At 42.4% G+C, this 25,204-nt stretch overlaps 1 protein-coding gene across 1 annotated transcript in view; it reads right to left on the bottom strand.

Annotated features, from left to right (window-relative positions):
* The window catches only part of TMEM163 (transmembrane protein 163), a 261,418-nt gene that overhangs the window by 212,238 nt on the left and 23,976 nt on the right, over positions 1-25,204 (bottom strand). The window lies entirely within an intron of this gene.

Raw genomic sequence — 25,204 nt, 5'->3', positions numbered from 1 at the left:
CCTGACACTGGGAAAGATTGAGGGCAGGAGGAGAAAGGAGCAGCAGAGGATGAGACGGTCAGATAAAATCACCAACTCAACGGACATGAGTTTGAGCAAACTCCGGGAGATAGTGGAGGACAGGGAAGCCTGGCATGCTGTAGTTCATGGGGTCACAAAGAGTCGGACACGACTTAACAACAACACCTCTGTAATCTAGAAATCTCTGTGCTTATATGTTGTACACTACTGACCTCCACTTGGATAGACCACATAGGCCACATGACATGAATATACACAAAACTGAATTTATCATCTCCCTCCCACCCCACAATGAATGACCCCTAATCCTGACCATCATCCTATATTCCTTAAGTCCACTAAATTCATCCATCGTGCATACTGGCAAATCATCTGCCACCCTCCTCAATCGAAGTCATCCTGTTCCTGTCAGTTTTTCCTTCCTCACCTCCCATAGACCAGTACTGCTGCTCTGTTCCATCATCTGCCCAACCTCACCATCCCTAGCTGCCATCCCTGAGGGGCTTACTAAGGATGTCTCTGCCTCTGTCCCCCAAAACCCCACAGGGGCCAGTTTTCCAAGGTGCCAATTAAACCACACCAGCATCTCCCTGCATGGAGTCCAGGGTCCTACCACAGCTTTGGTGCTGAGCTTTCGGTTTACAAACCCCATGAAACATCTAATAAACATCATCAACCCCCACCACAGGAAAATGCACAACACCTCAACTTTCACACACAGGTCAGGTGGTACGAGAGACTTCTGGTGTCCTTCCATTAACCTAGGATAAGAAGCCCTGATCGAAAGGTCAAGGCCCACCTCACAGGTTCGCACCAGCAATTGCTCCATTTATGCAGCAATCATATCACTTCAATCTCTGCTTTCATTGTCACTTTCCATCATCTGCCCAGCCTCACCATCCCTAGCAGCCATCCCTGGGGGGCTTGCTAAGGATGTCTCTGCCTCTATCTGTGCCCCCAAAACCCCACAGGGGCCAGTTTTCCTAGGTGCAAATTAAATCACAACAGCATTTCCCTGCATGGAGTCCTCCGTGGTCCTACCACCGCTGTAGGACCTGTATAGCAAGGAGATCAAACCAGTCGTTTCCAACTCTCTCTCACCTTGTACTTGAATGACCCACAGACCCTCCAACAGCCCATATGCTTTCATGAGGTGCCTTCTCCTTTCAGTACTATAACTCCCTGAAAAGCCCCTCACCCCCAAGAAAAACTAAGCCATTCATTTCTGTTTTCCTAGGATCGAGTGCTCAGACATGAAGATGAGTTGAACAACATAAGCAAGTTTAAGCTAGTAGTTTGTTTTAAATCATGTGACAGAATAATGCCCCCCAAAGATGTCCATGTCCTGATCCCCAGAACCTGTCAAGATTTTACCTTAATGGCAAAAGGGATTATGTGGGGATGATTAAATGAAGGATCTTGAGATCCAGAGATTATCCTGGATACTTCAGGTGGACCCCATATCATCACAAGAGTCTTTATAAAGGAAACAGGGAGAATGGAAAGTGACAGTGGAGGCAGAGATTGCAGTGATATGATTGCTGGATAAATGGGGGCCCAGCAGCAAGAAGTGGCAAAGCCTCTAGCAACTGGAAAAGGCAAGAAAACAGCTCCGGGGAGACCCAGAGAAACCAGAAAGAACAAAGCCCCGCCAAGAACTTGATTTCAGCCCACTGAAGCTGACTTCAGACTTCTGATCACAAGAACTGTAAGATAATAACTTTGTGTGGGTTTTAAGCCACTAGGTTTGTGGTTGTTTGTTATAGAAGTAATACGAAATTAATGCAAATTACTATACACAACTATTTGTTGTTTAGTTGCTAAGTTATGTCTGATTCTTTTGCAACCCCAGGGACTGTAGCCCACCAGGCTCCTCTGCCCATAGGATTTTGCAGGCAAGAATACTGGAGTGGGTTGCCATTTCCTTCACCAGGGGATCTTCCCAACCCAGGGATCGAACCCATGTCTCCTGCATTGCAGGTGGATTCTGTACCACTGAGCCACCCGGAAAGCCCATATGCACAACTATATTGTTGTATATTCTCATTACGTCACTGTTCAGAATTCTAAAACTGTGTTTCTAGGCATCTATCAACAGGGGACTAGTTTAAGTATCTCACATTCATTAGGAAACAAAAGCTTGCCATATTTTGACCATTTATAGATACATACAAACACACACTTTTATCCAGGATATAAATTCTTCCATATATATATATAAGGGGCATATTAGGGGTATACTTTTCTGTACATAAATCAGATCGTACTATGCACAACAGTCTCTAATCTGCCTCTTTTCATTAATATATGGTATCACAGGCATTTTCTCAATTAATACAAAAATATCTCTTCCTCATCTGAGGGAGGGACACCTCTGAGGACAGGATTAAACATTAGCTTTTACTTTCTATGTACTAATCATATTTTATAAATATCTATTAAAACAAAAAGACATATATGAAGAAATTTCTATTTCAAGGAAAAACTCATTTCCTGAAATTTTATGTCAAAATTTCATTCTGATCATCACACAAAGAAAAAAGACCAAGTATTAATATAATTTAATGAAATACATCATTCCACTACTTTTCTTATTAATAAATAATGATGAACCAATGAAAGAAATGTGAACCATGCAGGCATGAAGATAATTATATCTGGGTTTCAACTTCAGCCACTTGTATCACCTGAGGTTTTCCAAAACCCTCTATTATTTCCACAATTTCCAGTATGGCTGGCTGTCTAATTACTAATCTCACTGAGAGATGTTGACAAACTACCGCAGGGGAACAGCACTATGATACGTAGCTCTGATTTCTCAGGGGACCGATATGCACAGTTCATAATGGGGACTGTATGAATAATTCAGATATTTCCTGCCTGGAAAAAATTACTTTTAGATATGTAAGCCTAAATCAGATTGAATTAATTAAAGAAGATGAATATGAAGGAAAGTAGATTCTGTCCCTTAGCTTCACAGTTGGAAATTTTATCTAGAGCCACAACAGGGCAGCCTCCATGGGAGAATGACACTTATTAACTGATCAGGTCTTGGAATCTGGGAATCAAATTGTCTTCTTTCTCAAAAGCCAAGAAGTCAGGCAAAAGCAATCACTGATTATTTCCTAACATTCCACAGAGCACAGCTCCCCAAAAAGAGAAGACCCCTCAGGTTAGCCCCCAAGTGCTAAAGAAACATGGCAATTAGATGCTTTCCGACAGAAAGAATGTGAGAGCTTAGCAAGGACCCAGGACAATGATTCTCCCAACCACACCATTCTCACCCTCATCAATACAATTCTCCTAAACTTAGCTCTTAATTTAATGGCCAGGAGGAAAGCTGACTTGTGTGTGATGCAAGGTACAGTAAAGGTACAGTCTTGTGGTGGCTCCCTGGGAGGGAGAAAAAGCCCAGACTTGCAGCATTGGCCAATTTCCACGGTGTAAATATACACATTGTTGCCATTTTCAAGCTACCAGCTCAATGTGATGAATTTACAAAAATCCTGAAAATTTAGCAATTGGTTCTCACAAGCCAGAGGACTCCATTGAGTACCTCTTCACCCATTCTCAAAAGAACAAAAAAACTCTGTGATATCTCACAGACATGCCTGAACCTCCATGAATTCTTACATAAAGAATTGTTTTTTTGTGTGTTCTCTCTTCAAACACACGTCTTTCTGATGGGTTATATTAATATATTGTTTAGTACTGCAGTGGACATATATATATTCATATTTTTTTCAAACGGTGTTATTGAGACATAATTTACACACCATATAATTCACTGATTTAAGTGTACCTAAGTCAATTATTCTGCAGAGTTGCACAACCATTACTGTGGCTTAGTTTAGAATATTGTAATAGTTAGAATATTGCCACACACACACACAAACACACACCCGCAAAACAAACTCCTTACACTCTGGAAGTCACCTCTCAATTTCCCCCAACACCTCCAGCCTTAGGCAAACATTAATATACTTTCAGCCTCTATATATTTGCCTATTCTGGTATCTCACATACATGACATCATGTAATTTTATACATATATTTTTAAACATAAAAATATTTGGGAATGGGACTTCCCTGGTAGTCCAGTGGTTAAGAATCTGCCTTCCAATGCAGGGGACAAGAGTTCAATCCCTGGTTGGGGAACTAAGATCCCACATGCCTCGGGGCAACTAAGTCTGTGCACCTCAAAAACTAGCCCACGTGCCGCAATTACAGAGCCCACACGCTTGCAGGTTGGGAGCCCTCTTGCCACACACAATGAAACCAAAAATTAAATAATTTTAAAAAATAGAGAGAGGAAAAAAAGATTTGGGATGAACAGACTATGATGAATTAGTGCTACATGAAGCAATGCGAAGTGAAAAACTTAACCACCCTCACTGTTCTCTCCCAGAACCAACTGATAAGACATTTTAAGTACGGCAAGAAAAAGTTGAGGGGAGTATCCATGTTTTCTGTTGTCAATTTGTTTTCCACAGACACAGCCCCCATGCAGAAGGATGTAAAATACCATGAATGTGTCCACATCCCTTAGTGTAACTTGTGAGCGCTGCACAATCAAAGCTGGCGACCCTGCTTTCCTGCCTTCCTCCCACAGACACCCTAGCCTTGACCATGCAGAGCAAGGTTGCCTTTGAAGATGTGCCAGGATTCTCACACGTCAGGAAGGAGGCTGCAAGGAGAAGCCTGAGGCCTGCTGGACTGCCGTGATGGGGCTATTTTTGTCAAAAAAAAAAAAAATAGATGCTTTTTTCAAAAGCATCTCCCAAGTTTCAGCAGCTCATCTGGCTGCCCTTCCCTCAATGAAATCCCACTCCTCGTAAGAGAAACACTACAGACAAAAAACTTACTGCAAAATCCATGTAGGAAAAGCATGGGGCAGACAGAAAATGAAGGTGCTGGTAGCCTTTCAAAACAAAGAAACGACCATCTTTCAGAACTTTTTTAAAAAACATACCATGGTTTAAACTCTTATAAGCAAAAGAAAGACTTCACTTCAGGGCAGAGGCAGCATAGAAGGGAGATAGTTTCAATCTCGGAAGGTCTGTTTGTAACAAAGTCAACCCAAACCACAGAATACAAAACTGTATTTATAATACGACCATAGATATATGATTCTTAAAATAGATTAAGAAAGGCTTTTCCGGTAAGCGGCCTGAGCTGACCCTTGAGAATGGTGCGCTATTCACTCGACCCAGAAAACCCCACAAAATCATGCAAATCAAGAGGTTCAAATCTTCGTGTTCACTTTAAGAACACTCGTGAGACTGCCCAGGCCATAAAGGGTATGCATATCTGAAAAGCCACCAAGTATCTGAAGGATGTCACTTTAAAGAAGCAATGTGTGCCATTCCGTCGTTACAACGGTGGAGTTGGTAGGTGTGCACAGGCCAAACAGTGGGGCTGGACACAGGGTCGGTGGCCCAAAAAGAGTGCTGAATTTTTACTACATATGCTCAAAAATGCAGAGAGTAATGCTGAACTTAAGGGCTTAGATGTAGATCCTCTGGTCATTGAGCACATCCAAGTGAACAAAGCCCCCAAGATGCGGCGCAGGACTTACAGAGCTCACGGGCGGATCAACCCCTACATGAGCTCTCCCTGCCACACTGAGATGATCCTCACTGAAAAAGAACAGATTGTTCCTAAACCAGAAGAGGAGGTTGCACAGAAGAAAAAGATATCCCAGAAGAAACTGGAAAAACAAAAACTTATGGCCTGGGAATAAATGCCGCAGAAAATAAATGCAAATCAAAGTAAAAGTGTTGGTTGTCTTAAAAAAAAATAGATTAAGAAAGTTCAGGGGTGAACAAAAAATATTAAAATGGCTGTCCCTGGGATATGGGAGAACAGAGGACTACTTTTTTTTTTTCCAAATGATGTGTTATTGTCATAATATTACTTGGTAATAGATACCCAAGTAGCCTTTTATCTTTTCAATTTAAATGCAACCCATGTTACATCAATTCATAACGCAGTGGACAGCAGCTCTTCCCACGTTGCTGGACACCTCGGCAAGAACAAGCAAGGTCATTATTCTCCTCGTAAGGTTTAATAGCAAGAAGAAGCTCTGGCCGTGAAAGTCTCCTCCACCTTCCAGAAAACTCACCTGCAGCCAAACCAGGAAGACAGGGGGGCCAGCCCTGCCTCAAGAGGACTTGCCATGCGCTCTTGGTCAGGGTTACTTTTTCTTTCTGGTCTCAGGACTGATTCTGCTATTGCAGCTCCAGAAGGCATATTTTCTAGAACCGCACTGAGCCCTTGAAAATCATCTTTAACATCTGCCCTTTCCCTGAGCCACTAGCAAATACCCAAGAGTAAGAGCTGGACAGAGACCCTGGAGGAGCTCTGAGGTTTAAGGTCCACAGGCTACACCAGAGCAGGGAGGAACCCCACAATTCTGGAAGCTAGACATGAGTTGAGGCTCACTGTCAAAACAATACAAAAGGTGCATCCTGCCTCGTCCCCCCGCCCTTGATGTGAGCATAGGGAGGTGTTCCTCTCTTTGGCTGCCTTTCCAGGCTTTATGAATTACACAGGAAAAAATGCAGATAAGGTTCTTTTTTGTAAGTAACATGGTGTTGTGGGGACTGTTTATGTTTACGTCTAGATCTTTCTCACTAGAATGAGATCCTGCAGGAAAATCCAGAATCCTCTATCTTACTCAGCCTTCCGGTCACCCCAGTGGGGGCAAGGCTGCTAGGCATCGAGGTCAGAGCAGTGGTTCTGGAATTTTCAGATCTGGGTTCACACCCAGTCTCTGCTACTCACATCACCCCCAGAAGCTCCTTCATTTTCCACACCTGTAAATCCAAACCATGGGTACCCAGGGCAGCAAGGACCCAGAGCCGTCACAAGCTGTGACACATTCACTGAGCCAATCCAATGGTTACTGCTTGGGATATGTTATTATTTTTCCAGGCAATCAATAAATGCCTGGTGAATACACTGATCTTTCAAGTTATTGGTTTTAAATTGCTTTAAAATGAATTTTTATTGAGCTGTTTTGTTCACCTCTAACTCCAAGTAGATAAGCCACATTTTAATGAGGCCGCTGTATTTGAGAACAACTGTTACCTCAAGAGACGACCATGCCAATCTTTTGCCTAGTGAAAAACACTGTCAAGATCTATGTATGCACAGAAAAACAATAGCCTTGTACACAGAGATGATGATCATCATATTTGACAACAGAGCTCTGGCCTCCATCAGCCATAAAGAACAGCATCTGTTCCTGGGCTGGGGTCAGGCCTGGAGGCCCACACCCTTTCAGCAGCTGGTTAGTGGGTATGTCCACAGGATCTCGGCAGGGGGTAGGGGTGGGTGCAAGGGTGGAGGCAGGGAGATTGGGCCAGTGGCTGCTCACCAAGTGGTGTTTTAACAACCAACAAAGCCATCCTGGTAGGGACCACTGACCCCCCAGCCCCTCAGCTAGAGAATATGTGCTTATGACCAAACGTGCTCCATACGTGTATATGACTATACCTGTAGCTTTAATTGTTTGGTCCATCAACTTTGGAACAAACTCATTCATTTTCAGTCGTACATAACAATATTAGAAGCGATCTCCTCAGGACTTTCCTGGTGGTCCAGTGGTGAAGAGTCTGTGCTCCCAATGCAGGGGGCCCAGGTCAGGAACTAGATCCCACATGCCACAGCTAAAATTCACAGGCTGAAACTAAAGATCCCGCATGTCATAACTAAGACCTGGTGTAGACAAATAAATAAACAATTTAAAAGAAAAAAAAGAAGAGGTCTCCTACACTTAGGGCACAGTGGTATTTCAAGTAGGTGATAGGTGTGTGCCATGGACCCCACCCACTTCACTCATTTTTGTGCCTGCCTGACTCCTGTAAGAATTTACATTTAGAAAGAATAATTTCATCCAAGTGATTGAGTGGAGAAGAGCTCTGCGTTGGAAGGAGGAGCAGTGTAAGGAGCTGTAAGATGACTCCAGAGCATACCAGGGCTTTCTAAGGCACTTAATTTGATTCATACACCTGCCTTGGAAAGGCCAACGGTGAGCATCACTGTCCCTACTGTACAGACAGGTGGGGAGGCTCTGGGAGACTCAGGTTTTGCTCAAGGTCACAGAGCTGTAGTGGTACCCTATCTAGAAACAAGCTTCCTAACCCCAGAAGCTCAGCCCCAGCCCCCCACCACCTGACAACTGAGTGATGCCACAGGGAGGGGCTCACCCACAAGGTCCTCTTCCACTCTGCCCAGAGACTTGCCCAGCCTCCCATTCCCCTAATGACTCCACCCTGCGCCTGCACAAACCTAACTTGCTTCTTAAACGGGCTTCCCTGATGGCTCAGTGGTAAAGAACGGACCTGCCAATGCAGGCGACCTAAGAGACGTGGGTTCGATCCCTGGGTCAGGAAGATCCCCTGGAGGAGAGCATGGCAACCCACTCCAGTATTCTTGCCTGGAGAACCCCATGGAAAGAGCAGCCTGGCAGGCTATAGTTCACATGGTTGCAAAGGGTCAGACATGACATAAGCAACTTGGCATGCACACTTCCTAAACACCAATTCCTCTGAAAATACAAAGGAACCAATGAAGCCACAAAATAGGATAGGAACAGAAATACCTTGGATTCCGTGGCTCTGTGCCACCTAGCATGAGGACTGGCGAAGGAGGTTGCTGGTTTAGAAGTCTTAACCATGTAAATGGCTGCATGGGAAAATAAGGTTTTCAACATAGGGTTTTGGAGCAAAAAATGTTAATGAGATCTCAAATTTTTTAATCATTTCCTAAATAATTCATTACTGTTTTCATGGAATTTTCATTTAAATGGATGTTTACCCTCAGTGGAGAGATAAAAGGATTAAATTAAAAGACTAAATCAAAGGCAGGATTTAAGGCACAAAGAAGAAACCTATAAAAAGTAGCCTTTAAAGTCACTAGTCACATTGAGCCAAATGTCCACCGCCCACATATCTTTTACTTTTTCATTGACTAAATTATCCAAACTTGTATTTCTCCACTGGTGTTGTCTTCCCACAGGCTTGTTACAACCTGAGGGACAGACAAGCTTCCCATCAGTCCTTCAGACAGCCGATCTGTACGGCAGACAGTTCCCTACCTGCTGCCCGTTGCCCACTTCCCAAGAGCGGGAACAGCCTCCCATCCCCGTTCAGAAAATCAGAGGTTTCAGGCCAGCAGGGCTTCTCCTCCTCAGGGCTTGTGCAGAAAGGACGACCCCGGGGGGCCCAGGGTTGGAAGCCAGCTCCATCACATGTGGGCAGCAGGACCTTGGGCGCATTGCTAACCTCCACACATTTCCATTTCTACATAGAGTTGTTGTGAGAATCACACAAAAACACAAGGAAGGCTTAGAAGATGGCCTGACATACAGGAAGTGCTTAACAAAGACGAGTTTTATAATGGTTACTGGTACAACCACCATGGATTAGTTAATTTTTTAAAAAAAGAACTAAAAAAACAAGAAAAATCGGTTAAACAGGATGCATTTGATAATGTAGAATAGAGACTGGATAATAAAGGTATGTCTTCAACCAACTTTAAAACCACTTGCATTAACTGCCTGAGATCCTAGGGTGGTTTAAGGGCACCTCAACAGCAACCCTAACTTCCTAAGTCATCCTTTCCTGTCCATCCAGCACATCTCACATGCACAGTGAAGCCTCTCCTTTCCCACCCAAGTGTCCGCCACAGCCAGCTAGCAGGGTGCCCTCCTCCACCCCACACAGGCCACGTGGTCATCTCTGACACACACCAGGCCGTGCCACACTCTCGTGTGACCTCCTGCAGTGACCCTGCTCAGTACTACTAGATAGAGCCTCAGCTTCCTGCCAGAAAAGCCAGCCCTGCATTCCCTGCCCCCTACTTCCTCAGCTTGACTTCATGTAGCTCCTCCCACACAAACTTCATATCTGTGCTCCTGCCAAACTGATCTAACAACCTGCAATTCCCCAAAGGCACTAGGCTTTTGAAGAACTCTTTCTCCCTACTCCCTCCACACACACTCCTCTCCTAACCCAAGAGGAACATAAAAGCCACCTGGAAACCCCACTATCCAGCCTCCATGACTGGACCCAGGCACCATGCCTTCCCTGAGCAGAGCATCCCCACCACACATAGTATACAAGGCCTCCTGCCTGCCTTCCACGTGATGACCCTGGTGTCCAGCACAGAGACATCAACCAGGGTTTGTGGGATGGACAGCTCATCAACAAGCACCTTTTTCCTCAAGGAATAAAACAACCTGATGTCCATATGTGGCCAGTATAGTGCCCCAAAGCACCCTCGTGGTAGGTTTATTTTCATGAGTGTAAATTCAGTTCAGCTCAGTTCAGTTGCTCAGTCATGCCTGACTCTTTGCGACCCCATGAATCGCAGCACGCCAGGCCTCCCTGTCCATCATGAACTCCCAGAGTTTACTCAAACTCATGTCCATCAAGTCGATGATGCCATCCAGCCATCTCATCCTCTGTCGGCCCCTTCTCCTCCTGCCCCCAATCCCTCCCAGCATCAGGGTCTTTTCCAATGAGTCAACTCTTCGCATGAGGTGGCCAAAGTACTGGAGTGTAAATTAGGAACCCAGAAATAAGGGGAACTTTTAAAAGTAATAATTAAAAAGCTAGTGCTTTAGGAGAGAGGGATACACCTTACAAAGGAAAAAAATAACCTCAAGTTGGTCCAATACTTAAGAGATGTCTGAGAAAATGAATACAGAAGACTCTGCATGTGATTAATCCGGAGATTACCACTTGGCCTTACAATCTGTTCCAACCAGGATTCCTCATCTCAACCACAGTCTCCAGAAAATGGGGGGCTTGAGGTTCCTCACTCACAGTGCATGGCTCCCACTCTTCTGGATGCCCAAGACCGGCATTAATTCATTGCACTCAGCATGCCTCCTCAGGCAGTAGGGCTTCATCCTCTTGCAAAGCTGAGGCTGAGAAAGGCTGGAAGATGGGGAACTTTCTTGCAAATTTGTATTTGTTTTCCCCTGTCGCTTCACAAAGCTGAAAATTTCTCTTCCTGTCTGTGGAAGCCAAGATCATGCTCAGCTCGTTTTGGGGGGTCAAAGCCATGTCTCAGTCAGCTGATCATGTCATGCCTCATCATCACACAACGTAAGCCATGGGGAATGGTTGTCCATCCCTTTAGGAAAGGCGTATGGGGTTAAAATTAATGGGAAAGGGGTCCTAAGTCCTCAGAACCACAGGCTCTTACATCTGGAAGAGCCCCCAGAGAGTTCACTCTCAGATCTTACCCGAGTGTGGAAGCCAAGGTTCCAGGGACAGCAAAGACTGCAGAGTCCCAAGCTGGGAACCCAAGCCTCCTGATTTCCCATCCCATACTCTGTCCACTGCACTCATCTCTAATTTCAAACCAAGCTCATTTGTTAAGCTCCAAACAACAGGAGTATCTTTTCTTTCTTTTTTTTTTTTTTTTGAGAACATTTTATTTTCTGATAGAGCAAACTTTAGGGGGAACTCCAAAGTCTGAATCACTTGACACCAGAACCTAAATGTCTGCTTCTAAAGATTTTGCAAACCTCCTGATCCAATCTGTAATAAGTCCTGCTCATTTCTGGACACATCGAGTGGCAGATGGCAGGTCTCCTTACTCAATCCTGGGTTCCCAGCACAGTTCTTGGCTTCACGCAAGTGTTTGACAGAGATGGGGGTGTGGAGGGGAGTTGTTCAGATCGTGCTATGAAAACAGATGTGGCCGGTAACAGGTACAAGGACAACGAGGGCACTAAAGTGACTTGATCAGCAATTCCCTAAATTTGATGTGTCAGTGCTAAGATCCTCACCACTGGGAACATAGAAGGAACCATTTTTTACACTATGCCCTTGGTTTCTCTAGTGGTCTCTGAAGAGTCCAGTTTAACTCACAGTAAATTCAAAGCAGTAAAATGGGCGATTTATTAGCAACGACTGATGACGACTGCTGCCACTTGTGTGTGTGCTCTCCCATCCTAAGTAGTGGCATGCATGAGCCCCAACACTCTGATCAAGTATTATTATCTCAGGTGGGGAAAGCAAGACACACAAAAGTTCAGTGCATAGTCCCAGGTCATGGAGAAAACACACAGCCTTGGGTCTCTGCCTTATTACACACACCCCATATCCATTCATTCTCTTAACAAATGTTGAATTCAACATCTTCTATCAACTAGCAACTGAAAGAATTTATCAACTACAAAACTTACTCTAAGGGCTCCTCTAGTGAAGTTTATAGATATATTCAACTACAAGGCAAGATGAAATGAGCACCAAGTAAAACCATAAGCAGCAGTGATGTAGAAGCATAAGTGGGAAGACGCATGGCCATTAATTCTGACTATGAGCAGGAGTGAAGGCTTAGGCAGGGCCTTGAAGGAATGGAAAATTCTCTCAAGGCTAGGGACAATGGGAAGGGCATTTTCTTCCAAGGGAGGCCCCTGGGAGTCGGGTCACCAGATGGTGAGGCTGGACTCCAAAGGTACCAAAAAAGGGTGCGAGAGCGAAATGGTGCGCTACAACTCCAGTGTTCTGGCAACACCAGAGAGAAGCCGTAAGAGCAGAATGAATTAGCTCCCAAGATCAAGGTCCACACAAAACCTGGCACTGCACTACACATGAAATTAACAGAACATTGTAAATCAACTATACTTCAACTAAAAAAGCAGATAAACAGGAAAAGATGGCACTCCAACAACAATGTCCACTCTCTCCAATCTTACTCTCAGTCTTCATGTTCTTATCTCACTGGTGTTATAACTAAAATAAAACAGGGGTGCTTCTCAGACGTTCCCTTGGATTCCAAGTTGACAAGTAATTGGCTGTATGTGCGCCCATCCCAAAGTCAAGCACAGTGTTTAAAGATCACAGCTGAGTCGGTTCCTGAAGCCATTCATTACATCTGAGAGATGTCTGATCCTTAAAAATAACTGCTTCCAAAATTCTCAATTAATTGCTCTAGACTTCCACTATAAACCCACCCTTAGGACTCTCTTTCCTCTACATATATCATTGAAACATCCTGAATAACACATAAATTTTTAATCCAAGAAGACCTCTGGGTAGTGTCGACTAAAAAAAAAATACACAACCTAAAAGATGAGTTGTGTTTTATTTGGTGGACAAAACTGACATCTCAGAAAACTCTGAGACACTGCTCAGAAGAGGCAAGGGGGGAGCCAGGACACATACGAGTTTTTGTAATAAAGACCAAGTAGTTGGAACATCAAAAGATTACTGTGAAAGAAAATCAGATATCTCAAGAAATTTACTGCTTTTTTATGTATGGGAAAATGCAAAAGTCAGATATCACTGAAATCATTCCTTTGAAATGCCCCTCAGCTCTCTGGGACCAGTATCTTGTGTTTTCTCCTCCTGAATCTTGGGGTGCACCTTGGCAGTGGGGGAGCTGCAGCTGTTGACTGTTAGAAGGGGGGACATCCTGCCTCCATCCTGAGTTTCCTCAGGGTTCATCATCAGGGTGGCTGTAATGCGATGGCTGCAACATCCTTTGTTTACTGACAAGGCAGGTAATATTTTTTCAATCACAGTAGGTAGAAAACAACAAATCAACAACCTAATCAGTAACTAGAAATTTTTATCATGAGCAATTTGAGGGGAAATTTTGCCCTTTGCTAAAAATAGCAGTTGAGAATGCTAGGAATATCAAATTAAGGAAATGAATTATTTATGAATAATAAAGCCTAATTTGGCATCATGTTACATCTATATGTTATAAAATAAGGGATTTTCCAGAAAAGTCACTGAAAGGTCCACCAGTAGCTTAACTGGATCCGGAACCCCCACCAGAGGCCTCACTTCCCACCTCTTTCCATCAGCATTTCATGAAATCGCTATAAAACTCTTATAAAAGGAACATGGCAGAAGGAAATACAGTCAAAACCAGGAAAGGATTCTCTGTCTACAAATCAATCACATAGTCATTAAACTCATTTTCTGCACCTTAGAGATTCCCGAACATGATCATACTCTCCGTTACCAAGTCAGGAATAATGAAAAGCTTTTACAATCATTTGGAGTTTTTCATTATAAGAGTTGGAAAATCCAACCCTTACCGGTCTAAGCAAAAAAGAGATGTATTGACTCATGTTACAAAAGGGAAATCTAGAGCAAAACTCGGAGAAGGCAATGGCACCCCACTCCAGTACTCTTGCCTGGAAAATCCCATGGACGGAGGAGCCTGGTAGGCTGCGGTCCATGGAGTCGCTAAGAGTCGGACACAACTGAGCGACTTCACTTTCACTTTTCACTTTCCTGCATTGGAGAAGGAAATGGCAACCCACTCCAGTGTTCTGACCTGGAGAATCCCAGGGACGGGGGAGCCTGGTAAGCTGACGTCTGTGGGGTCGCACAGAGTCGGACACGACCGAAGTGACTTAGCAGCAGCAGAGCAAAACTAATGTTAGGTGTGGCTTAAGCCAAGGACCGTACTATCCTATATACCCATGTGTCCTTTTCAGAGAAATGACTGTCACAGGTCCTGGTATCATGCCCACCAACAAGCCATGAGGACAGGAATACCGTCTGAGTCCTTCTTGTCCTTTTAATCAAGAAAGTAAAAATTTTCCCTGGTAAACCTCTGCTCATATGTAACTTGCCAGAAGTTTTACATAGACACCCCAGACTGCATAAGCTAGGGAAGAGAAAATATAACTTACCCAGCCTCTAAGCAGATGGAAGAATGGAGAAGTAGTTATGAATGGGGATTTGGAAGCCTGCCACTAGGCTCAGAGAAAACAACTATAGAGCCCCTAAAAGTAATAGGTACACATGAGAACAGAATGGTGGTTGCTCCAAGAGGTAGGTCTACAGTTAAAAAGAAGAACTGGTAGATTATCCGACAGTCTATCTCTGAGCTGCTGCCTTTTGTTTTTTTTAAACATATTATAGAGTCGTTAGAAATCATGGGAAGATGTGATGAGAGATTACAGAAAACTCACGAGGGACTTCCCTGCTGCAACTAAGACCTGGTGTAGCCAAATAAATAAATATTTAAAAAAAAAAGAAAACTCATAAACTTAATATCTTTAAAAGGCAATTAGTAACTTTAGGAGCAACAAAAATTATAGAGAAAAGGAGGTATAATCATAGACGCTACTTGGCTCATCAATGTACAATTTTTATATAGTCAAAATTATACCTAACACAGATTTAACCAAAAACCTTAATTCTGGGACAACTGGAGAGGTGAAAATGAAAATTGTGAAGGGTCACAGATTTTACCTGACTTTAAAACTAACAAGTTAGCCTGTCAGGTTCATGGACGTTGGAAGAAGACATGAGACTTTTGGGTCAAAGACAAAGGATAATTTATTACTCACAGCAATAGCAGTAGCCAGGGTGATGTCTTTCCCTTTTTTAATATTCATATTTATTTGGCTGCATCTGGTCCCAGCCACAGCACTCAGGATCCTCAATCCTCACTGCAGGACATGGGAGCCTCAGCTGCGGCATGTAGGATCTTTTTAAGCTGTGGCATGCCTCTTAGTTGTGGCATGTGGGATCCAGTTCCCTGACCACTCAGGGGAGAATGGAGTCAGCCACTGGACCACGAGGGAAGACCCTCATTTTCCCCTTGATTCTAAAAGCCTCTATTCCCCGGCCACACACATTCATGATACCTGTACATATCGTGAGTTGTGTTGCAAGAGAAGAACCCCAAGATTTGTGAAGCTGAACCTTTCCTCACAGGCAGTAGGCAGACCTGCTCTTCTCTCTGGAGGAAAACACTCTCTCCATCCAAGACTGCAAGCAAGCTGCTCTCTGCTCTGGAGGAGATATTACTGATAGCTTGAAGGCTGTACCTTTGAAAAGATGATCTGAAACACAGGAGTTAGCACCTCTACTTGCAAGACATGCAGAAACACCTAAGACCCAGAGAGAATTATCTCCTAATGGGGAAGAAAGTTAAAATCTCCATAATGTATTCATAGAAACGCCAAAAAGTAATGACTTTAGAAGCACAGGGTTTACAGAAGAACCATTGGGAAGTGGCTCCCTCTGGGGTAAGCATAGCTATGTGAGGAGGAAGGAGGGGAGGGGACCAGAGGGAACAGTTTTTGTTACTGAATTTAGCACTCTCTGACTTCAATCATCAGCATATATCATTTTGAGAAATAAAATTCATCTTAAATACATAAAAATTTAACAAGACACAACCACTGTGTATTCATTCTCTGGATACATCTCAACAATTTATGCAAACACTGCAGACCAGAGACCTCTCTAGAAGTGACACATGTGGCAGAGATGGCAATATTGGGTCTTACATAACTATGAAATGCAGAGATGGCAATATTGGGTCTTACATAACTATGAAATGCATGATCCAGCTGACAGCTAAGGAGAGCTATTCCGAGTGGAGGTCAGTTCTTCATAGACTACACACACCATGATCAACATGTATGTACCCAGGGTTATTTCACCAATGAATCACTGGTGAAAAGCAGAACTCAGTTTATCTGGACTACCAGATGATGAGCCAAGTTCCACAGGATGGTACAAAGAAGTGTGGAAACAGTTCCCAAACTCAAGGAGCTTAATTCTTGGTTGCTAACACCATTCAGCACCTCTGATTAACAGAGAGAGATGGGGGGCATCCCTGGTGGTCCAGTGGCTAAAGGCTTCTCACCCCCCCAATGCAGGGGGCCTCGGTTCTATCCCTGGTCAGGGGACTAGATCCCACATGCCACAACTACAGGTCCTGTGTGCCACAACTAAGACCTGACGCGGCCAAAGAAATAATTTTTTTAAAAAAGAAAGAGAAGGGATTTGCCCTGGAAGGAGTTCCGAGTTCAGCAGACAGACTGGAAGGATGACAAAGCAAGCACTGGCGGAAACTGAGCAAGACAAGGTGCTGAGCACAGAGCCAATAATGTGGCCAGGTGACTCTGGTTACCATGCCCCTAGTGGTCACTCGGCACCAAGCTACCTGACTCCTGGCCAGGAAGGAATCTTACAGGACAGCCTCACTGGACTCAAAGCCCCTGCAGGGATTTCTGATTGGCTTAGCTTTGATTTTGTGCCTCAGCCCTGGGAAAGCAACTTTCTACTGAGCCCTGCTGGTCCCACCAAGGACCAAATGGTGAGAGTCTCCAAACACAGGAGAGGGGTTGAGAGGCTGGCAGACAGAAAACAAAATGAAAGGAGTGTCACCGTGGCAGGTACACAAGACACTATGAAAATATAGCAATCAACCAATGACAAAGGAGAAACTTAAAAATCTCTGCTGTGCTTAGTCGCTCATTGTGTCCAACTCTTTACGACCCCATGGACTGTGGCCCGCCTGGTTCCTCTGTCCATGGGGAGTCCCCAAGCAAAACAGTTGCCATGCCCTCCTCCACAGGATCTTCCCAATCCAGGGATAGAACCCAGGTCTCCCACATTGCAGGTGGATTCTTTACTGCCTGAGGCACCAGGGAAGCCCAAGAATACTGGAGTGGGTAGCCTACCCCTTCTCCAGGGGAACTTCCCAACCCAGGAATCGAACCGGGTCTCCTGCATTGCAGGTAGATTCTTCACCAGCTAAACTAACAAGGAAGCCCCTAACAATTCCCTCTTTATACAAACTCCTATGTTCATAATCCTCCAAATACTCTTAAATAGGTAAAAATAAGTTTTAATTTGGGGAGGAAACAGTTCTCCCATCACCAAATCTCTCAGCTAAAACAGTTTCTCCACTAGAAGCATTCATAGACATTCTTTTCCACTTATTTCCAGGGAAACAACAGGTATTTGGCAGTAATAAAAAAAACTGACCTTCAGTTTTCATCAAAGTATTAATCCTACTCAAATATCTCATAATACTGAACAATGGAATACCTTCGCTCCCAAGACACAAACACACCCACTCTTGAGAAGGATGCTGTCCAATATGGTACCCAGGAAACACATGTAACTCCTGAATATATGAGATATAATGTGAATAAAATAAAATGTGCTGTAAGTACAAAACACATATTGGATTTCAAAGATTTAGCATGAAAAAGGGTAAAACACTTCCTTAATGATTTTTACATTTTATTACAAAATGCTGGATATTTTGGATATACTAGGATAATTAAAATATCGATGAAGTTAATTTTACCTGTCTCTTTTTACTTTGCTTAATGTAGCTCCTGGAAATGTTTTAATGGTTTATGTGGCTCTCATCTGTGGCTCAAATTCTACTTTGTTTCTATTAGACAGTTCTGCTCTAGACACGGGCCATCCAGCTCATATTCCCAAACAATCAGTGCTATAACATCCCCTCCAAGATGATGCCTCCTAAGAAGTCTGCCACCACTTAGGAGGAAATGGGGGCCCAGAGGCTTTCAGAGAGATCTGCTCCAAGGCTAGAACAAAGAGAGGAAAACATCTGCAGTTCACCTTTGCCCAGTACTTACAAATGAGCTAAGACAGATGCAGTTAGAAAAGCTAATAGCTTGAGCTTTTCTAACCAAATATGGCTGATGATGTTGCACGCATGCTTAGTCGTGTCCAATTCTTTGTGACCCCGTAGACTATAGTCCACCAGGCTCCTGTGTCCATGGGATTTTCCTGGCAAGAACACTGGAGCAGGTTGCCATTTCCTCTTCTGGGGATCTTCCGGACCCAGGGATCAAACCCACGTGTGTCTCCTATGTCAGCGGGTGGATTCTTTACCACTGAGCCACCGGGGAAGCCCAACCAAATATTATGGCTTCCTAATTTGAACAGTTCGATGCAACATAAATCACTGCAGATGGACTTTATTTCAAATGAATGCCTAAGCAAGTATTATAGCCACTCCCCCACACTTAAAAACGGGGTTTCTCCAAAGAACTGTACATACAGCCCAGAAGTAACATTCAACCTGCCCCTCTGGTTTTACATTAACTGAAAATTCCATTTATGAAACAAGCTACATCAGCAATTCAAAAAAAGTCACTAATCCAGGTGAAGGATAGATTTAATTCATCAGAGGAAAAGCCACTGAATTCTTCAGAGCCTTGAACAAACTAGTAAAACCCCTAACCCAAGCTTAGACGATTAAAAACTTTCTGACCTCAGCTTTCCTTACACTGCGGTTCTCCAGGTTAACTCACTAGACCCTATACAATCAAAATTGGAGCTGTTCAACCAATGCAAAGGCTAATACTAGCAAAACACAAATGCCAAAGTAACCCGAATAAACTATGAAAATAAAGATAGAACCCTGAATGATGACTCTGAGAGACAACTTACTCTTATTCAACTTAGTCATGGAATCAAGAGTTCAATAAACCCTGACCACCCAGCTACTGGCTCGACAGGCAGTGTCACGGTGCTGGAGAGACCCAACAGAAGAGAACAGGGGCCTGCTGCTGAGATGCTTCAGCATGAAGGGGTGGGGGGAGATACCCTGACAACCACGAGGGACACATGAGGGTGCTGGTCTGTGCAGAGGACAGTGACGACCCACAGCGGTAATTTAGATTTGACGGCGCCTGATCTGTGGCGTGAGCACTGGAGACCTGAAGGACTAGTGTCCTTGGCATGGTGACTTCAGCACTTAAAGGTGATGAAATCTACTTGCAACTAAGAACTTGCTCTTATTTCACCAGAAATAAATTGCATCTGTCCCTGCTTAGAACAAAAAGATAGCCATCTTTTGTATAAAAATCATTCCCTAAGAATGCTCTATTTATGGGACATGTAAAGTTTAAACCTCTGCTTTCAGGAGGCTGGTACATCAATTATTCAATAATAAATATCTCTTCAGTTCTGATACCAGATTTCCTCATTCCCAGTAAAGAATAACCTGGGATTAGATCCAAACACTCACAAAATGAGCTCACAAAATATATATACACATTATTCTTTAAAAAAAAAAGTCAAAAAGTCTCCATTTTGAAAAAGTACTTCATCAAATAAACAAAGTTCACTTGTCATAGAAAAATGCTATAATGTTTCTAAATGTAAATAACAGAAATGCCAGAAATTTCCTTGGCTTAAAAAAAGCACCATGCAAAACAGACCCAAGTAAGAAATATAAACTCCAAGGGTTTTTTTTTGGAAAAATGGAAGTGGCAGTAAGTAGTGTTTATTAATCTCTCTGAAGTCCCCTAATAAAAACATCAGAGAAAGTAGAATAAAAATAAAACAAAAACTCAAACACTGACAACAAAACTAGCTGAAAGGCATTGCCAGAAAACATAAAACATAACACTGACCTGAACACTGTGATCAGTATTTATCTGAACACTGATCAGAAATTATCAAGAAAACAGAGGGACTTCCCTGGTGATCTAGTGGTTAAGACTCCATGCTTCCACTATAGGGGGCCCAGGTTCAATCCCTGGTTAGGAAACTAAGATTCCACATGCTGCAACTAAGACCAGGCACAATTGAATAAATAAATAGATTTTTTTAAAAAAGAAGAAACAGGGGGAAACTGCCAAATTAAAACAGATAACCACTGGGATTAGTAGTAAGTCAATCTGAGAAGGCAATCCAAAGTGCGAGAAAGTCTTACAAGCTCCAACTCATGGACACGGGATAGCAATTAAGTCTGCTAAAGCTATGTGTGCTGAACCAAAGGCAAATCTCTCTCTTAGGACCGAGCTCTACACTTAAAAGAAATTACTAGAAGCAGAATCCAAACTAAATAGGCCACAAGCAACTGGGGCAAAGAAAAGCTCTATCTTAATGACAGATGAGGAACAGGAGCAAAACCAAAGAGGCAAATCCAGAGAAGGAGGCCATATTTTTTTTAATTGCTTTATAGGAGGAAAAAAAAAAGATCTAGAAGCTCTCATGTTCAAAAAGCTCTCCAGACTTATCCTTCCTCATAAAAGTATAGGAGGTCTTGTTTTACTTAAACATGAGTCTCAGAAAAAGACTGCACTCAAATACTATTCAAGTAAATAAAAGAATGAGAAGCAGGAAAATATCCCTATATGTGGTGAGCACACACTAGGAAAAAGTGATGCAAAGTACACACTCACCAAAGTGATGCAAACTCTAACATAGTATCTCAAAAAGGAGTACAGAGAAATAAAGAAAGTGGCATGTGTATGGAAATATGTGTATGCTATGCTAAGTCGCTTCAGTCGTGTCTGACTCTTTGTGACCCTATGAACTGTTGCCCACCAGGCTCCTCCAGGAGCTTTCTCCAGGCAATTCTCCAGGCGAGAATACTGGAATGGGTTGGCATACCCTCCTCCATGGGGTCTTCCTGACCCAGGGATCGAACCCGTCTCTCTTATGTCTCCCACATTGGTACGTAGGTTCTTTACCACTAGTGCCACCTGGGAAGCCCATATGGAAATATATACACACCAGAATTTAAAATTTCAGAAACATGTGACTGGAGAAACAAAACATCTGAAAAAACAGATGAGAGAACTCAGCAAAGGCTTAAAACCAAAAGAAAATTTTCATTTCAGCAATGAAGAGAACATTAGAATGACAAGAACAAATAAACAGTAATGCTATTTTCTAGAAAATGGAAAGGAAGAAAATCTTTAAACTCAAAAAGAATTGAAAGATAAAATGATTTGAGGAAAATTAAGAGATATAGAGGGCTTCCCAGGTAGCTCAGAGATAAGGAATCTGCCTGCAAATGCAGGAGACACAGGTTCAATCCCTGGGTCAGAAGATCCCCCAGAGAAGGAAATGACAATCCACACCAGTACTCTTGCTGGAAAAATCCCATGGACACAGGAGCCTGGAAGGCTACAGTCCATGGAGTCATCAAGAGTCAGATATCACTGAGCAAGCAACTGAGCAACAGATATAGATGACAGGTAAAGAAGATCCAACAGACCTACCCCCGAAGTTTCTAAGGTATAAAACCAAAGCAATAGAATAGAATACTAAAAATGATACTTTAAGAAATGTTTCTGAAATAGAAAGACACCAAGATACACCTTCTATCTGGGAAAAGTTGATCCAGAAAGCAACCATTGAGATATAGTTTGGGAAGACTCTTGGTCATTTTTTTGAAAGTTATTATTTAGGCATCTGAGAAAATGATCAAATCATTAAGAAAGAAAATCAATGTCCTTAAACATTGACAGCAATGCCTTATGTTGTAAGACAATGATGTAACATGTTTAAGATATTTGGCGGGGGTTGGGGGGAAGTGAACCAAGGATTTTCTATTCAGCCAAAATGAACTTCAGGTATAAAGGTAAAAAAATATCATATACGTGGAAGAGTTCCAGAAATGTTCCCATGAATACTCCCTGAGGAATCTAGCAGAGAAAGAACTGAAATGAAACATCAGTATAAGGACTGGCAGTGACTCTCAACAATATACAATATACAACAATATAGTATTTACCTGTAAAACTAAGACTAAATGATGGCTGTAAGAAATACAATATAGTGGTTGGTGATTTAATCACTAAGTCGTATCCAACTCTTGTGACACCATGAACTGTAGCCCATCAAGCTCCTCTCTGTCCATGGGATTCTCCAGGCAAGAATACTGGAGTAGATTGCCATTTCCTTCTCCAGGGGATCTTCCCGACTCAGAGATCGAACCCAGGTCTCCTGAACTGCAGTCAGATTCTTTACTGACTGAGCTACCAGGGGATTCCCTACACATTGATCTGACCATGTGAATACTATATAATATTTTAAAGAGAGAAGAAGCAGGGAGGGAGTATATGAAAAGAATATGTTCACTGACTGCTTACGGGTATATGTGTGAGGAAAAGAATATTTCAAATTAGATGCTAAGGAAAACAGTGGAGGAGAAAGAAAAGGTTACTAATTCATAGTAAGGAATCAGTAGACAAAGGCAAAAAAGTGGGGAGGGATGGAAGCAAAATTAAGTACAGATACAACCTTAATCATTTATCTGACCTTTATCTTAGTCATCCCCTTTTTTGTCTTGCTTGACATTATACTGCGAGGATCCAACAATAAAAGAATGAACACCTATACACATACCATCAGTTTTGAGAAATCTTAACACTTCATTATATTTACACCAAAAGGGTACTTTTTGGAGTTGGTTTCTGTTTGTTACTTTTGTTTTCAGGTGGGGGGAGGATTGTGAACATTACAGTTACGGATAGACTTCTGTATATCCTTCATTGATCCCTTGTGTCCAACCACTCCAAGCAAGACACCGTCCTGAGTTCACCTTACCATTCCCATGTTTGTTGTTACACTTCTGTATCCACAAACAGTGCAATAGTTAACAATACATTAGTATTAGTTAAGATTATATCATTGGTAGAGTCTTCCATTCTTAAGCACTGTTTTCCAATGAATCCATATTAGAAGTTCTAGTTGAGCAGTTCTCAATAGAACTGGGTAATGTTGGAAATGTGTTGGGTTGTCACTGGTTGTTAAATGTGGGCCTGAGGAGATGGTAGTATTTAGTGAATGAGAGGGAGCCACGGATCTTAATATTCTAAAATGCTGAAGAGACTCCTGCGCAATGAAAAATTTTCTCTTTTCCCATAGGATTTCAGAAAACCCACAAGATACTCATTTAGGTGAAAAAGTATCTGAGCTTAAAACTCAATTCTATTTTACCTCTACAGGAAACTTTGTTTTCTTTTGCATAGTTTTATATATACACTGATTTTTTTTACAGGAAATACCATGTAAATGAAAAGGAAAGTATGATTGGTTTTAGTGAGACTTTAACAGAGAGTTATAAACTAGTTCAAAGTATTACGTCACTAATTGCAATTCCATTCCAGGTTTTCAAGACACAATACAAAACACTTGTATCAATCTGTCCTCGTAGGTGTCACATTTGTGATGACTCTACACGTGCATATCAACCTCTTCAGTCCTTCTTTCAAAATGCCCTACATTTTGTAGACATGTAAAAAATGTAAACAATGAAATCTCTCTTAGATCCCAATTTCCTCCTTATACACAAGTGTAAACAACTAACTACTTAACTGTATCTATCTAAAAATATCATCATACCAAGCATTTATACAGTCACATATACACTATTTTCTTCAAAATCATCTTGCTTTTATTTCTCCATTACTTTGCATTTAGGATATAATGCTATTTTTATAAATTGTATGTATAGATGGGAGTTTATTTTAAGATAGTAGAATGGGTATGATAAAATATAACTTATAGGACTTCCTTGGTAGTCCAGTGGTTAAGAATCCACCTGCCAATGCAGGGAACATGGATTCAATCCCTGGTCTGGGAAGATCCCACGTGCCTTGGGGCAACTAAGCTCATGAGCCACAACTACTGAAGCCCCCATGGCCTACGGCCTATGCTCCGCAACAAGAGAAGCCACTGCAATGAGAAGCCCGTGGACTGCAACTAGATAGTAGCCCCTGCTCTCCGCAACTAGAGAATTTCATGCACAGCACTGAAGACCCAGCACAGTCAAAAATAAATAAATAAAAAATTTTAAATATATACATGTCAGTTATAAAAAGGGTGCCCTGGATCTCACAAAGCTGAAAAGTGATGCTATATAGAGAGAGTCACAGAATTAAGACACAGTTTATCAGTTCTCCTATTAATGGACATCTGTCTCCCTCGGAGTTTTTTGCCATTACAAACAAAAGTGCTGTGAACAGTCTGTGCATCTCCTGAACACATATAAAAGTTGTTGCTTTGCAAATATCTTCTCCCAGTTGTAGACTCATCTTTTGTTTTATATAGTTCTTTCTTATGCACAAAGGTTTCAGTCTGCTTGTAGACTAATTTATGAATGTTTATTTTACTAATGTTAAATTTATTCATTTTTTATTGTTGTAGTTAAAATAACTGATGTTTGCGCTGTGTCTTAAATTTTAAAACTTTCTTTACTGCCAGGTCATATGCATATTTTCATATTTTCATTTAAAAGTTTTAGATTCCGGCTTTTCAGGTTTAATGTCTTAACTCACTTGGAATTTATATTTGTCAGTGGTGGTGGGAGGTAGAAATTTATGTTCCTGTTTTCTGCACAGACAGCCAATTGTTTCAGTACTGTGACTTCCCTCCCCAATCTGTGACGCTACCTCTCTCACATATCAAATTTCCATATGTGTGGTACTAATTCTGAACTCCCTACTTTACCTCCTTGGTCTATTTGTCCCTAAAAATATCATAATCTCAACTGCTCTAGTTTTTTTGTCGTTGTTATTTTTTGGCCAATGCCATGCAGCATGGATCAGCATGCAGGATCTCTAGTTCTGACCAAGGATTGAACCTGCATCCCCTGAAGTGGAAGCACT

The sequence above is a fragment of the Odocoileus virginianus genome, chromosome 13 (assembly GCF_023699985.2).
Source record: "Odocoileus virginianus isolate 20LAN1187 ecotype Illinois chromosome 13, Ovbor_1.2, whole genome shotgun sequence".
NCBI lineage: Eukaryota > Metazoa > Chordata > Mammalia > Artiodactyla > Cervidae > Odocoileus > Odocoileus virginianus.
Note: the sequence above shows the minus strand (reverse complement) of the source record. Positions and strands in the feature narration are given on the sequence as shown.